At 42.6% G+C, this 17,203-nt stretch overlaps 1 long non-coding RNA gene across 4 annotated transcripts in view; it reads left to right on the top strand.

The window, feature by feature from the left end:
• LOC126927830 (uncharacterized) overlaps positions 1-17,203 on the top strand; it is an 82,864-nt gene that overhangs the window by 28,707 nt on the left and 36,954 nt on the right. For 2 of the 4 annotated variants that reach the window (XR_007715956.1, XR_007715957.1), the window contains exon 2: positions 2,165-2,222. The exons of the other annotated variants lie outside the window; for them this stretch is intronic. This is a non-coding gene — a long non-coding RNA (uncharacterized LOC126927830). The remainder of the gene's footprint in view (positions 1-2,164; positions 2,223-17,203) is intronic. 4 annotated transcript variants of the gene reach the window in all.

Genomic DNA, 17,203 nt, shown 5'->3' with positions numbered 1-17,203 from the left:
TATCAATAGTTTTACATAAATAGTAATATTGCCACATAGAACAGTGCAACGTGAGGTACGAAATCGCTGACAAAATTAGGCAATAACAGGAAATACATGCAAGGCAATATAAGGTATATGTATAGCGTGGAAATTGTAATCCTTTCTCGCTCGCTCCGCTCGCTCGTAAAAATCTAGTCTAACCTCACAACCGATCCGACACGTTAGCAAATTTGAAATAAGTCGCCTCCCTATCGAACAACGAACGCAAGAGGGCTTGTTATTAGGTTAGGCTATAGTTTTCGAGCGAGCGCAGCGAGCGCGGAACGCGTAAAGGTGTGTCACAAACCGACGGTTTGGCACATAGGGACATTGAAATATTCGCAACAGCCCGAGGAGCCGGAAGTGTTTATCGAATTGCGTACTGACAAAAGTTTACAGTTTATCAATAGTTTTACATAAATAGTAATATTTCCACATAGTACAGTGCAACGTGAGGTACGAAATCGCTGACAAAATTAGGCAATAACAGGAAATACATGCAAGGCAATATAAGGTATATGTATAGCGTGGAAATTGTAATCCTTTCTCGCTCGCTCCGCTCGCTCGTAAAAATCTAGTCTAACCTCACAACCGATCCGACACGTTAGCAAATTTGAAATAAGTCGCCTCCCTATCGAACAACGAACGCAAGAGGGCTTGTTATTAGGTTAGGCTATAGTTTTCGAGCGAGCGCAGCGAGCGCGGAACGCGTAAAGGTGTGTCACAAACCGACGGTTTGGCACATAGGGACATTGAAATATTCGCAACAGCCCGAGGAGCCGGAAGTGTTTATCGAATTGCGTACTGACAAAAGTTTACAGTTTATCAATAGTTTTACATAAATAGTAATATTTCCACATAGTACAGTGCAACGTGAGGTCCGAAATCGCAGACAAAATTAGGCAATAACAGGAAATACATGCAAGGCAATATAAGGTATATGTATAGCGTGGAAATTGTAATCCTTTCTCGCTCGCTCCGCTCGCTCGTAAAAATCTAGTCTAACCTCACAACCGATCCGACACGTTAGCAAATTTGAAATAAGTCGCCTCCCTATCGAACAACGAACGCAAGAGGGCTTGTTATTAGGTTAGGCTATAGTTTTCGAGCGAGCGCAGCGAGCGCGGAACGCGTAAAGGTGTGTCACAAACCAACGGTTTGGCACATAGGGACATTGAAATATTCGCAACAGCCCGAGGAGACGGAAGTCTTTATCGAACTGCGTACTGACAAAAGTTTACAGTTTATCAATAGTTTTACATTAATAGTAATATTTCAACATAGTACAGTGCAACGTAATGTCCGAAATCGCAGAAAAAATTAGGTAATAACGGGAAATATATGCAAGGCAATATAAGGTATATGTATAGCGTGGAAATTGTAATCGTTGCTCGCTCGCTCCGCTCGCTCGTAAATATCTAGTCCAACCTCACAACCGATCAGACACGTTCGAAAATTTAAAATAAGTCGCCTCCTTATCGAATAACGAACGCAAGAGGAATGGTTTTAGCTTAGGCTATAGTTTTCGAGCGAGCGCAGCGAGCGAGGGAGGCGTAAAGGTGTGTCACAAACCAACGGTTTGGCACATAGGGACATTGAAATATTCGCAACAGCCCGAGGAGCCGGAAGTCTTTATCGAACTGCGTACTGACAAAAGTTTACAGTTTATCAATAGTTTTACATAAATAGTAATATTTCCACATAGAACAGTGCAACGTGAGGTACGAAATCGCTGACAAAATTAGGCAATAACAGGAAATACATGCAAGGCAATATAAGGTATATGTATAGCGTGGAAATTGTAATCGTTGCTCGCTCGCTCCGCTCGCTCGTAAAAATCTAGTCCAACCTCACAACCGATCAGACACGATCGCAAATTTGAAATAGGACGCCTCCTTATCGAATAACGAACGCAAGAGGGATTGGTTTTAGTTTAGGCTATAGTTTTCGAGCGAGCGCAGCGAGCGAGGGAGGCGTAAAGGTGTTTCTCAATCCAACGGTTTGGCACATAGGGACATTGAAATATTCGCAACAGCCGGAGGAGCCGGAAGTCTTTATCGAACTGCGTACTGACAAAAGTTTACTGTTTATCAATAGTTTTACATAAATAGTAATATTTCCACATAGAAGAGTGCAACGTGAGGTACGATATCGCTGACAAAATTAGGCAATAACAGGAAATATATGCAAGGCAATATAAGGTATATGTATAGCGTGGAAATTGTAATCGTTGCTCGCTCGCTCCGCTCGCTCGTAAATATCTAGTCCAACCTCACAACCGATCAGACACGATCGAAAATTTGAAATAAGACGCCTCCTTATCGAATAACGAACGCAAGAGGGATTGGTTTTAGTTTAGGCTATAGTTTTCGAGCGAGCGCAGCGAGCGAGGGAGGCGTAAAGGTGTGTCACAAACCAACGGTTTGGCACATAGGGACATTGAAATATTCGCACCAGACCGAGGAGCCGCAAGTCTTTATCGAATTGCGTACTGACAAAAGTTTACAGTTTATCAATAGTTTTACATAAATAGTAATATCTCCACATAGTACAGTGCAACGTGAGGTCCGAAATCGCAGACAAAATTAGGTAATAACAGGAAATATATGCAAGACAATATAAGGTATATGTATAGCGTGGAAATTGTAATCGTTGCTCGCTCGCTCCGCTCGCTCGTAAAAATCTAGTCCAACCTCACAACCGATCAGACACGATCGCAAATTTGAAATAGGACGCCTCCTTATCGAATAACGAACGCAAGAGGGATTGGTTTTAGTTTAGGCTATAGTTTTCGAGCGAGCGCAGCGAGCGAGGGAGGCGTAAAGGTGTTTCACAATCCAACGGTTTGGCACATAGGGACATTGAAATATTCGCAACAGCCGGAGGAGCCGGAAGTCTTTATCGAACTGCGTACTGACAAAAGTTTACTGTTTATCAATAGTTTTACATAAATAGTAATATTGCCACATAGAACAGTGCAACGTGAGGTACGAAATCGCTGACAAAATTAGGCAATAACAGGAAATACATGCAAGGCAATATAAGGTATATGTATAGCGTGGAAATTGTAATCCTTTCTCGCTCGCTCCGCTCGCTCGTAAAAATCTAGTCTAACCTCACAACCGATCCGACACGTTAGCAAATTTGAAATAAGTCGCCTCCCTATCGAACAACGAACGCAAGAGGGCTTGTTATTAGGTTAGGCTATAGTTTTCGAGCGAGCGCAGCGAGCGCGGAACGCGTAAAGGTGTGTCACAAACCGACGGTTTGGCACATAGGGACATTGAAATATTCGCAACAGCCCGAGGAGCCGGAAGTGTTTATCGAATTGCGTACTGACAAAAGTTTACAGTTTATCAATAGTTTTACATAAATAGTAATATTTCCACATAGTACAGTGCAACGTGAGGTCCGAAATCGCAGACAAAATTAGGCAATAACAGGAAATACATGCAAGGCAATATAAGGTATATGTATAGCGTGGAAATTGTAATCCTTTCTCGCTCGCTCCGCTCGCTCGTAAAAATCTAGTCTAACCTCACAACCGATCCGACACGTTAGCAAATTTGAAATAAGTCGCCTCCCTATCGAACAACGAACGCAAGAGGGCTTGTTATTAGGTTAGGCTATAGTTTTCGAGCGAGCGCAGCGAGCGAGGGAGGCGTAAAGGTGTGTCACAAACCAACGGTTTGGCACATAGGGACATTGAAATATTCGCAACAGCCCGAGGAGCCGGAAGTCTTTATCGAACTGCGTACTGACAAAAGTTTACAGTTTATCAATAGTTTTACATTAATAGTAATATTTCCACATAGTACAGTGCAACGTAATGTCCGAAATCGCAGACAAAATTAGGTAATAACAGGAAATATATGCAAGGCAATATAAGGTATATGTATAGCGTGGAAATTGTAATCGTTGCTCGCTCGCTCCGCTCGCTCGTAAATATCTAGTCCAACCTCACAACCGATCAGACACGATCGAAAATTTGAAATAAGACCCCTCCTTATCGAATAACGAACGCAAGAGGGATTGGTTTTAGTTTAGGCTATAGTTTTCGAGCGAGCGGAGCGAGCGAGGGTGGCGTAAAGGTGTGTCACAAACCAACGGTTTGGCACATAGGGACATTGAAATATTCGCACCAGACCGAGGAGCCGCAAGTCTTTATCGAATTGCGTACTGACAAAAGTTTACAGTTTATCAATAGTTTTACATAAATAGTAATATCTCCACATAGTACAGTGCAACGTGAGGTCCGAAATCGCAGACAAAATTAGGTAATAACAGGAAATATATGCAAGACAATATAAGGTATATGTATAGCGTGGAAATTGTAATCGTTGCTCGCTCGCTCCGCTCGCTCGTAAAAATCTAGTCCAACCTCACAACCGATCAGACACGATCGCAAATTTGAAATAGGACGCCTCCTTATCGAATAACGAACGCAAGAGGGATTGGTTTTAGTTTAGGCTATAGTTTTCGAGCGAGCGCAGCGAGCGAGGGAGGCGTAAAGGTGTTTCACAATCCAACGGTTTGGCACATAGGGACATTGAAATATTCGCAACAGCCCGAGGAGCCGGAAGTCTTTATCGAACTGCGTACTGACAAAAGTTTACTGTTTATCAATAGTTTTACATAAATAGTAATATTTCCACATAGAACAGTGCAACGTGAGGTACGAAATCGCTGACAAAATTAGGCAATAACAGGAAATACATGCAAGGCAATATAAGGTATATGTATAGCGTGGAAATTGTAATCCTTTCTCGCTCGCTCCGCTCGCTCGTAAAAATCTAGTCCAACCTCACAACCGATCCGACACGTTAGCAAATTTGAAATAAGTCGCCTCCCTATCGAACAACGAACGCAAGAGGGCTTGTTATTAGGTTAGGCTATAGTTTTCGAGCGAGCGCAGCGAGCGCGGAACGCGTAAAGGTGTCTCACAAACCAACGGTTTGGCACATAGGGACATTGAAATATTCGCACCAGACCGAGGAGCCGCAAGTCTTTATCGAATTGCGTACTGACAAAAGTTTACAGTTTATCAATAGTTTTACATAAATAGTAATATCTCCACATAGTACAGTGCAATGTGAGGTCCGAAATCGCAGACAAAATTAGGTAATAACAGGAAATATATGCAAGGCAATATAAGGTATATGTATAGCGTGGAAATTGTAATCGTTGCTCGCTCGCTCCGCTCGCTCGCAAAAATCTAGTCCAACCTCACATCCGATCCGACACGTTCGAAAATTTAAAATAAGTCGCCTCCTTATCGAATAACGAACGCAAGAGGAATGGTTTTAGGTTAGGCTATAGTTTTCGAGCGAGCGCAGCGAGCGAGGGAGGCGTAAAGGTGTGTCACAAACCAACGGTTTGGCACATAGGGACATTGAAATATTCGCAACAGCCCGAGGAGCCGGAAGTCTTTATCGAACTGCGTACTGACAAAAGTTTACAGTTTATCAATAGTTTTACATTAATAGTAATATTTCCACACAGTACAGTGCAACGTAATGTCCGAAATCGCAGACAAAATTAGGTAATAACAGGAAATATATGCAAGGCAATATAAGGTATATGTATAGCGTGGAAATTGTAATCGTTGCTCGCTCGCTCCGCTCGCTCGTAAAAATCTAGTCCAACCTCACAACCGATCAGACACGATCGCAAATTTGAAATAAGACGCCTCCTTATCGAATAACGAACGCAAGAGGGATTGGTTTTAGTTTAGGCTATAGTTTTCGAGCGAGCGCAGCGAGCGAGGGAGGCGTAAAGGTGTGTCACAAACCATCGGTTTGGCTCATAGGGACATTGAAATATTCGCACCAGACCGAGGAGCCGCAAGTCTTTATCGAGTTGCGTACTGTCAAAAGTTTACAGTTTATCAATAGTTTTACATAAATAGTAATAATTCCACATAGTACAGTGCAACGTGAGGTCCGAAATAGCAGACAAAATTAGGTAATAACAGGAAATATATGCAAGGTAAGGTATCGCATATGTTTAGCTTGGAAATTGTAAGCGTTGCTCGCTCGCACCGCTCGCTCGTAAAAATCTAGTCCAACCTCACAACCGATCCGACACGTTAGCAAATTTGAAATAAGTCGCCTCCTTATCGAATAACGAACGCAAGAGGAATGGTTTTAGGTTAGGCTATAGTTTTCGAGCGAGCGCAGCGAGCGAGTGTCGCGTAAAGGTGTGTCACAATCCAACGGATTGGCACATAGGGACATTGAAATATTAGCACCAGCCTGAGGAGCCGCAAGTCTTTATCGAGTTGCGTACTGACAAAAGATTACAGTTTATCAATAGTTTAAAATAAGTAGTAATATTTCCACATAGTACAGTGCAACGTGTGGTCCGAAATCGCTGACAAAATTAGGCAATAACAGGAAATACATGCAAGGCAATATAAGGTATATGTTTAGCTTGGAAATTGTAAGCGTTGCTCGCTCGCACCGCTCGCTCGTAGAAATCTAGTCCAACCTCACAACCGGTCCGACACGTTAGCAAATTTGAAATAAGTCGCCTCCTTATCGAATAACGAACGCAAGAGGAATGGTTTTAGGTTAGGCTATAGTTTTCGAGCGAGCGCAGCGAGCGAGGAACGCGTAAAGGTGTGTCACAAACCAACGGTTTGGCACATAGGGTCATTGAAATATTCGCAACAGCCCGAGGAGCCGCAAGTCTTTATCGTACTGAGTACTGACAACAGTTTACAGTTTATCAATAGTTTTACATAAATGGTAATATTTCCACATAGTACAGTGCAACGTGAGGTCCGAATTCGCAGACTAAATTAGGTAATAACAGGAAATATATGCAAGGCAATATAAGGTATATGTATAGCGTGGAAATTGTAATCGTTGCTCGCTCGGTCGTAAAAAACCTAGTCCAACCACACAACCGATCCGACACGTGAGCAAATTCGAAATAAGTCGCCTACTTATCGAATAACGAACATAAGAGTGATGGTTTTAGGTTAGGCTATCGTTTTCGAGCGAGCGCAGTGAGCGAGGGACGCGTAAATGTGTGTCACAAACCAACGGTTTGGCACACAGGGACATTGAAATATTCGCACCAGCCCGAGGAGCCGGAAGTCTTTATCGAACTGCGCACTGACAAAAGTTTACAGTTTATCAATAGTTTTACATAAATAGTAATATTTCCACATAGTACAGTGCAACGTGAGGTCCGAAATCGCTGACAAAATTAGGCAATAACAGGAAATACATGCAAGGCAATATAAGGTATATGTATAGAGTGGAAATTGTAATCGCTGTTCGCTCGTACCGCTCTCTCGTAAAAATCTAGTCCAACCTCACAACCGATCCGACACGTTAGCAAATTCGAATAAGTCGCCTCCTTATCGAATAACGAACGCAAGAGGAATGGTTTTAGGTTAGGCTATAGTTTTCGAGCGAGCGCAGCGAGCGAGGGACGCGTAAAGGTGTGTCACAAACCAACGGTTTGGCACATAGGGTCATTGAAATACTCGCAACAGCCCGAGGAGCCGGAAGTCTTTATCGAACTGCGTACTGACAAAAGTTTACTGTTTATCAATAGTTTTACATTATTAGTAATATTTCCACATAGTACAGTGCAACGTAGTGTCCGAAATCGCAGACAAAATTAAGTAATAACAGGAAATATATGCAAGGCAATATAAGGTATATGTATAGCGTGGAAATTGTAATCGTTGCTCGCTCGATCCGCTCGCTCCTAAAAATCTAGTCCAACCTCACAACCGATCAGACACGATCGCAAATTTGAAAGAAGACGCCTCCTTATCGAATAACGAACGCAAGAGAGATTGGTTTTAGTTTAGGCTATAGTTTTCGAGCGAGCGCAGCGAGCGAGGGAGGCGTAAAGGTGTGTCACAAACCAACGGTTTGGCACATAGGGACATTGAAATATTCGCACCAGACCGAGGAGCCGCAAGTCTTTATCGAATTGCGTACTGACAAAAGTTTACAGTTTATCAATAGTTTTACATAAATAGTAATATCTCCACATAGTACAGTGCAACGTGAGGTCCGAAATCGCAGACAAAATTAGGTAATAACAGGAAATGTATGCAAGACAATATAAGGTATATGTATAGCGTGGAAATTGTAATCGTTGCTCGCTCGCTCCGCTCGCTCGCAAAAATCTAGTCCAACCTCACATCCGATCCGACACGTTCGAAAATTTAAAATAAGTCGCCTCCTTATCGAATAACGAACGCAAGAGGAATGGTTTTAGGTTAGGCTATAGTTTTCGAGCGAGCGCAGCGAGCGAGGGAGGCGTAAAGGTGTGTCACAAACCAACGGTTTGGCACATAGGGACATTGAAATATTCGCAACAGCCCGAGGAGCCGGAAGTCTTTATCGAAACTGCGTACTGACAAAAGTTTACAGTTTATCAATAGTTTTACATTAATAGTAATATTTCCACATAGTACAGTGCAACGTAATGTCCGAAATCGCAGACAAAATTAGGTAATAACAGGAAATATATGCAAGGCAATATAAGGTATATGTATAGCGTGGAAATTGTAATCGTTGCTCGCTCGCTCCGCTCGCTCGTAAATATCTAGTCCAACCTCACAACCGATCAGACACGATCGAAAATTTGAAATAAGACCCCTCCTTATCGAATAACGAACGCAAGAGGGATTGGTTTTAGTTTAGGCTATAGTTTTCGAGCGAGCGCATCGAGCGAGGGAGGCGTAAAGGTGTTTCACAATCCAACGGTTTGGCACATAGGGACATTGAAATATTCGCAACAGCCGAGGAGCCGGAAGTCTTTATCGAACTGCGTACTGACAAAAGTTTACTGTTTATCAATAGTTTTACATAAATAGTAATATTTCCACATAGAACAGTGCAACGTGAGGTACGAAAATCGCTGACAAAATTAGGCAATAACAGGAAATACATGCAAGGCAATATAAGGTATATGTATAGCGTGGAAATTGTAATCGTTGCTCGCTCGCTCCGCTCGCTCGTAAAAATCTAGTCTAACCTCACAACCGATCCGACACGTTAGCCAATTTGAAATAAGTCGCCTCCCTATCGAACAACGAACGCAAGAGGGCTTGTTATTAGGTTAGGCTATAGTTTTCGAGCGAGCGCAGCGAGCGCGGAACGCGTAAAGGTGTGTCACAAACCAACGGTTTGCACATAGGGACATTGAAATATTCGCAACAGCCCGAGGAGCCGGAAGTCTTTATCGAACTGCGTACTGACAAAAGTTTACAGTTTATCAATAGTTTTACATTAATAGTAATATTTCCACACAGTACAGTGCAACGTAATGTCCGAAATCGCAGACAAAATTAGGTAATAACAGGAAATATATGCAAGGCATATAAGGTATATGTATAGCGTGGAAATTGTAATCGTTGCTCGCTCGCTCCGCTCGCTCGTAAAAATCTAGTCCAACCTCACAACCGATCAGACACGATCGCAAATTTGAAATAAGACGCCTCCTTATCGAATAACGAACGCAAGAGGATTGGTTTTAGTTTAGGCTATAGTTTTCGAGCGAGCGCAGCGAGCGAGGGAGGCGTAAAGGTGTGTCACAAACCATCGGTTTGGCTCATAGGGACATTGAAATATTCGCACCAGACCGAGGAGCCGCAAGTCTTTATCGAGTTGCGTACTGTCAAAAGTTTACAGTTTATCAATAGTTTTACATAAATAGTAATAATTCCACATAGTACAGTGCAACGTGAGGTCCGAAATAGCAGACAAAATTAGGTAATAACAGGAAATATATGCAAGGTAAGGTATCGCATATGTTTAGCTTGGAAATTGTAAGCGTTGCTCGCTCGCACCGCTCGCTCGTAAAAATCTAGTCCAACCTCACAACCGATCCGACACGTTAGCAAATTTGAAATAAGTCGCCTCCTTATCGAATAACGAACGCAAGAGGAATGGTTTTAGGTTAGGCTATAGTTTTCGAGCGAGCGCAGCGAGCGAGGGTCGCGTAAAGGTGTGTCACAATCCAACGGATTGGCACATAGGGACATTGAAATATTAGCACCAGCCTGAGGAGCCGCAAGTCTTTATCGAGTTGCGTACTGACAAAAGATTACAGTTTATCAATAGTTTAAAATAAGTAGTAATATTTCCACATAGTACAGTGCAACGTGTGGTCCGAAATCGCTGACAAAATTAGGCAATAACAGGAAATACATGCAAGGCAATATAAGGTATATGTTTAGCTTGGAAATTGTAAGCGTTGCTCGCTCGCACCGCTCGCTCGTAGAAATCTAGTCCAACCTCACAACCGGTCCGACACGTTAGCAAATTTGAAATAAGTCGCCTCCTTATCGAATAACGAACGCAAGAGGAATGGTTTTAGGTTAGGCTATAGTTTTCGAGCGAGCGCAGCGAGCGAGGAACGCGTAAAGGTGTGTCACAAACCAACGGTTTGGCACATAGGGTCATTGAAATATTCGCAACAGCCCGAGGAGCCGCAAGTCTTTATCGTACTGAGTACTGACAACAGTTTACAGTTTATCAATAGTTTTACATAAATGGTAATATTTCCACATAGTACAGTGCAACGTGAGGTCCGAATTCGCAGACTAAATTAGGTAATAACAGGAAATATATGCAAGGCAATATAAGGTATATGTATAGCGTGGAAATTGTAATCGTTGCTCGCTCGGTCGTAAAAACCTAGTCCAACCACACAACCGATCCGACACGTGAGCAAATTCGAAATAAGTCGCCTACTTATCGAATAACGAACATAAGAGTGATGGTTTTAGGTTAGGCTATCGTTTTCGAGCGAGCGCAGTGAGCGAGGGACGCGTAAATGTGTGTCACAAACCAACGGTTTGGCACACAGGGACATTGAAATATTCGCACCAGCCCGAGGAGCCGGAAGTCTTTATCGAACTGCGCACTGACAAAAGTTTACAGTTTATCAATAGTTTTACGTAAATAGTAATATTTCCACATAGTACAGTGCAACGTGAGGTCCGAAATCGCTGACAAAATTAGGCAATAACAGGAAATACATGCAAGGCAATATAAGGTATATGTATAGAGTGGAAATTGTAATCGCTGTTCGCTCGTACCGCTCTCTCGTAAAAATCTAGTCCAACCTCACAACCGATCCGACACGTTAGCAAATTCGAAATAAGTCGCCTCCTTATCGAATAACGAACGCAAGAGGAATGTTTTAGGTTAGGCTATAGTTTTCGAGCGAGCGCAGCGAGCGAGGGACGCGTAAAGGTGTGTCACAAACCAACGGTTTGGCACATAGGGTCATTGAAATACTCGCAACAGCCCGAGGAGCCGGAAGTCTTTATCGAACTGCGTACTGACAAAAGTTTACTGTTTATCAATAGTTTTACATTATTAGTAATATTTCCACATAGTACAGTGCAACGTAGTGTCCGAAATCGCAGACAAAATTAAGTAATAACAGGAAATATATGCAAGGCAATATAAGGTATATGTATAGCGTGGAAATTGTAATCGTTGCTCGCTCGATCCGCTCGCTCCTAAAAATCTAGTCCAACCTCACAACCGATCAGACACGATCGCAAATTTGAAAGAAGACGCCCTCCTTATCGAATAACGAACGCAAGAGAGATTGGTTTTATGTTAGGGCTATAGTTTTCGAGCGAGCGCTGCGAGCGAGGGAGGCGTAAAGGTGTGTCACAAACCAACGGTTTGGCACATTGGGACATTGAAATATTCGCATCAGACCGAGGAGCCGCAAGTCTTTATCGAATTGCGTACTGACAAAAGTTTACAGTTTATCAATAGTTTTACATAAATAGTAATATCTCCAAATAGTACAGTGCAACGTGAGGTCCGAAATCGCAGATAAAATTAGGTAATAACAGGAAATATATGCAAGACAATATAAGGTATATGTATAGCGTGGAAATTGTAATCGTTGCTCGCTCGCTCGCTCGCCTCGTAAAACTATAGTCCAAACTCACAACCGATCCCTCTTGCGTTCGCAAATTTGAAATAACTCCTCCTTATCGAATAACGAACGCAAGAGGGATTGGTTTTAGTTTAGGCTATAGTTTTCGAGCGAGCGCAGCGAGCGAGGGAGGCGTAAAGGTGTTTCTCAATCCAACGGTTTGGCACATAGTGACATTGAAATATTCGCAACAGCCGGAGGAGCCGGAAGTCTTTATCGAACTGCGTACTGACAAAAGTTTACTGTTTATCAATAGTTTTACATAAATAGTAATATTTAGACATAGAACAGTGCAACGTGAGGTACGAAATCGCTGACAAAATTAGGCAATAACAGGAAATACATGCAAGGCAATATAAGGTATATGTATAGCGTGGAAATTGTAATCGTTGCTCGCTCGCTCCGCTCGCTCGTAAATATCTAGTCCAACCTCACAACCGATCAGACACGATCGAAAATTTGAAATAAGACGCCTCCTTATCGAATAACGAACGCAAGAGGGATTGGTTTTAGTTTAGGCTATAGTTTTCGAGCGAGCGCAGCGAGCGAGGGAGGCGTAAAGGTGTGTCACAAACCAACGGTTTGGCACATAGGGACATTGAAATATTCGCACCAGACCGAGGAGCCGCAAGTCTTTATCGAATTGCGTACTGACACAAGTTTACAGTTTATCAATAGTTTTACATAAATAGTAATATCTCCACATAGTACAGTGCAACGTGAGGTCCGAAATCGCAGACAAAATTAGGTAATAACAGGAAATGTATGCAAGACAATATAAGGTATATGTATAGCGTGGAAATTGTAATCGTTGCTCGCTCGCTCCGCTCGCTCGCAAAAATCTAGTCCAACCTCACATCCGATCCGACACGTTCGAAAATTTAAAATAAGTCGCCTCCTTATCGAATAACGAACGCAAGAGGAATGGTTTTAGGTTAGGCTATAGTTTTCGAGCGAGCGCAGCGAGCGAGGGAGGCGTAAAGGTGTGTCACAAACCAACGGTTTGGCACATAGGGACATTGAAATATTCGCAACAGCCCGAGGAGCCGGAAGTCTTTATCGAACTGCGTACTGACAAAAGTTTACAGTTTATCAATAGTTTTACATTAATAGTAATATTTCCACATAGTACAGTGCAACGTAATGTCCGAAATCGCAGACAAAATTAGGTAATAACAGGAAATATATGCAAGGCAATATAAGGTATATGTATAGCGTGGAAATTGTAATCGTTGCTCGCTCGCTCCGCTCGCTCGTAAATATCTAGTCCAACCTCACAACCGATCAGACACGATCGAAAATTTGAAATAAGACCCCTCCTTATCGAATAACGAACGCAAGAGGGATTGGTTTTAGTTTAGGCTATAGTTTTCGAGCGAGCGCATCGAGCGAGGGAGGCGTAAAGGTGTTTCACAATCCAACGGTTTGGCACATAGGGACATTGAAATATTCGCAACAGCCGGAGGAGCCGGAAGTCTTTATCGAACTGCGTACTGACAAAAGTTTACTGTTTATCAATAGTTTTACATAAATAGTAATATTTCCACATAGAACAGTGCAACGTGAGGTACGAAATCGCTGACAAAATTAGGCAATAACAGGAAATACATGCAAGGCAATATAAGGTATATGTATAGCGTGGAAATTGTAATCGTTGCTCGCTCGCTCCGCTCGCTCGTAAAAATCTAGTCTAACCTCACAACCGATCCGACACGTTAGCAAATTTGAAATAAGTCGCCTCCCTATCGAACAACGAACGCAAGAGGGCTTGTTATTAGGTTAGGCTATAGTTTTCGAGCGAGCGCAGCGAGCGAGGGAGGCGTAAAGGTGTGTCACAAACCAACGGTTTGGCACATAGGGACATTGAAATATTCGCACCAGACCGAGGAGCCGCAAGTCTTTATCGAATTGCGTACTGACAAAAGTTTACAGTTTATCAATAGTTTTACATAAATAGTAATATCTCCACATAGTACAGTGCAACGTGAGGTCCGAAATCGCAGAGAAAATTAGGTAATAACAGGAAATATATGCAAGACAATATAAGGTATATGTATAGCGTGGAAATTGTAATCGTTGCTCGCTCGCTCCGCTCGCTCGTAAAAATCTAGTCCAACCTCACAACCGATCAGACACGATCGCAAATTTGAAATAGGACGCCTCCTTATCGAATAATGAACGCAAGATGGATTGATTTTAGTTTAGGCTATAGTTTTCGAGCGAGCGCAGCGAGCGAGGGAGGCGTAAAGGTGTTTCACAATCCAACGGTTTGGCACATAGGGACATTGAAATATTCGCAACAGCCCGAGGAGCCGGAAGTCTTTATCGAACTGCGTACTGACAAAAGTTTACTGTTTATCAATAGTTTTACATAAATAGTAATATTTCCACATAGAACAGTGCAACGTGAGGTACGAAATCGCTGACAAAATTAGGCAATAACAGGAAATACATGCAAGGCAATATAAGGTATATGTATAGCGTGGAAATTGTAATCGTTGCTCGCTCGCTCCGCTCGCTCGTAAATATCTAGTCCAACCTCACAACCGATCAGACACGATCGAAAATTTGAAATAAGACGCCTCCTTATCGAATAACGAACGCAAGAGGGATTGGTTTTAGTTTAGGCTATAGTTTTCGAGCGAGCGCAGCGAGCGAGGGAGGCGTAAAGGTGTGTCACAAACCAACGGTTTGGCACATAGGGACATTGAAATATTCGCACCAGACCGAGGAGCCGCAAGTCTTTATCGAATTGCGTACTGACAAAAGTTTACAGTTTATCAATAGTTTTACATAAATAGTAATAACTCCACATAGTACAGTGCAACGTGAGGTCCGAAATCGCAGACATAATTAGGTAATAACAGGAATTATATGCAAGACAATATAAGGTATATGTATAGCGTGGAAATTGTAATCGTTGCTCGCTCGCTCCGCTCGCTCGTAAAAATCTAGTCCAACCTCACAACCGATCAGACACGATCGCAAATTTGAAATAGGACGCCTCCTTATCGAATATCGAACGCAAGAGGGATTGGTTTTAGTTTAGGCTATAGTTTTCGAGCGAGCGCAGCGAGCGAGGGAGGCGTAAAGGTGTTTCACAATCCAACGGTTTGGCACATAGGGACATTGAAATATTCGCAACAGCCGGAGGAGCCGGAAGTCTTTATCGAACTGCGTACTGACAAAAGTTTACTGTTTATCAATAGTTTTACATAAATAGCAATATTTCCACATAGAACAGTGCAACGTGAGGTACGAAATCGCTGACAAAATTAGGCAATAACAGGAAATACATGCAAGGCAATATAAGGTATATGTATAGCGTGGAAATTGTAATCCTTTCTCGCTCGCTCCGCTCGCTCGTAAAAATCTAGTCTAACCTCACAACCGATCCGACACGTTAGCAAATTTGAAATAAGTCGCCTCCCTATCGAATAACGAACGCAAGAGGGCTTGTTATTAGGTTAGGCTATAGTTTTCGAGCGAGCGCAGCGAGCGCGGAACGCGTAAAGGTGTGTCACAAACCAACGGTTTGGCACATAGGGACATTGAAATATTCGCAACAGCCGGAGGAGCCGAAAGTCTTTATCGAATTGCGTACTGACAAAAGTTTACAGTTTATCAATAGTTTTACATAAATAGTAATATTTCCACATAGTACAGTGCAACGTGAGGTCCGAAATCGCAGACAAAATTAGGTAATAACGGGAAATATATGCAAGGCAATATAAGGTATATGTATAGCGTGGAAATTGTAATCGTTGCTCGCTCGCTCCGCTCGCTCGCAAAAATCTAGTCCAACCTCACATCCGATCCGACACGTTCGAAAATTTAAAATAAGTCGCCTCCTTATCGAATAACGAACGCAAGAGGAATGGTTTTAGGTTAGGCTATAGTTTTCGAGCGAGCGCAGCGAGCGAGGGAGGCGTAAAGGTGTGTCACAAACCAACGGTTTGGCACATAGGGACATTGAAATATTCGCAACAGCCCGAGGAGCCGGAAGTCTTTATCGAACTGCGTACTGACAAAAGTTTACAGTTTATCAATAGTTTTACATTAATAGTAATATTTCCACATAGTACAGTGCAACGTAATGTCCGAAATCGCAGAAAAAATTAGGTAATAACAGGAAATATATGCATGGCAATATAAGGTATATGTATAGCGTGGAAATTGTAATCGTTGCTCGCTCGCTCCGCTCGCTCGTAAATATCTAGTCCAACCTCACAACCGATCAGACACGTTCGAAAATTTAAAATAAGTCGCCTCCTTATCGAATAACGAACGCAAGAGGAATGGTTTTAGGTTAGGCTATAGTTTTCGAGCGAGCGCAGCGAGCGAGGGAGGCGTAAAGGTGTGTCACAAACCAACGGTTTGGCACATAGGGACATTGAAATATTCGCAACAGCCCGAGGAGCCGGAAGTCTTTATCGAACTGCGTACTGACAAAAGTTTACAGTTTATCAATAGTTTTACATTAATAGTAATATTTCCACATAGTACAGTGCAACGTAATGTCCGAAATCGCAGACAAAATTAGGTAATAACAGGAAATATATGCAAGGCAATATAAGGTATATGTATAGCGTGGAAATTGTAATCGTTGCTCGCTCGCTCCGCTCGCTCGTAAATATCTAGTCCAACCTCACAACCGATCAGACACGATCGAAAATTTGAAATAAGACCCCTCCTTATCGAATAACGAACGCAAGAGGGATTGGTTTTAGTTTAGGCTATAGTTTTCGAGCGAGCGCATCGAGCGAGGGAGGCGTAAAGGTGTTTCACAATCCAACGGTTTGGCACATAGGGACATTGAAATATTCGCAACAGCCGGAGGAGCCGGAAGTCTTTATCGAACTGCGTACTGACAAAAGTTTACTGTTTATCAATAGTTTTACATAAATAGTAATATTTCCACATAGAACAGTGCAACGTGAGGTACGAAATCGCTGACAAAATTAGGCAATAACAGGAAATACATGCAAGGCAATATAAGGTATATGTATAGCGTGGAAATTGTAATCGTTGCTCGCTCGCTCCGCTCGCTCGTAAAAATCTAGTCCAACCTCACAACCGATCAGACACGATCGCAAATTTGAAATAGGACGCCTCCTTTTCGAATAACGAACGCAAGAGGGATTGGTTTTAGTTTAGGCTATAGTTTTCGAGCGAGCGCAGCGAGCGAGGGAGGCGTAAAGGTGTTTCTCAATCCAACGGTTTGGCACATAGGGACATTGAA

Source organism: Bombus affinis, unplaced genomic scaffold, assembly GCF_024516045.1.
Source record: "Bombus affinis isolate iyBomAffi1 unplaced genomic scaffold, iyBomAffi1.2 ctg00000257.1, whole genome shotgun sequence".
NCBI classification, from domain to species: domain Eukaryota; kingdom Metazoa; phylum Arthropoda; class Insecta; order Hymenoptera; family Apidae; genus Bombus; species Bombus affinis.
The sequence above is the reverse complement of the archived record's forward strand: the minus strand, read 5'-3'. Positions and strand labels throughout refer to the sequence as shown.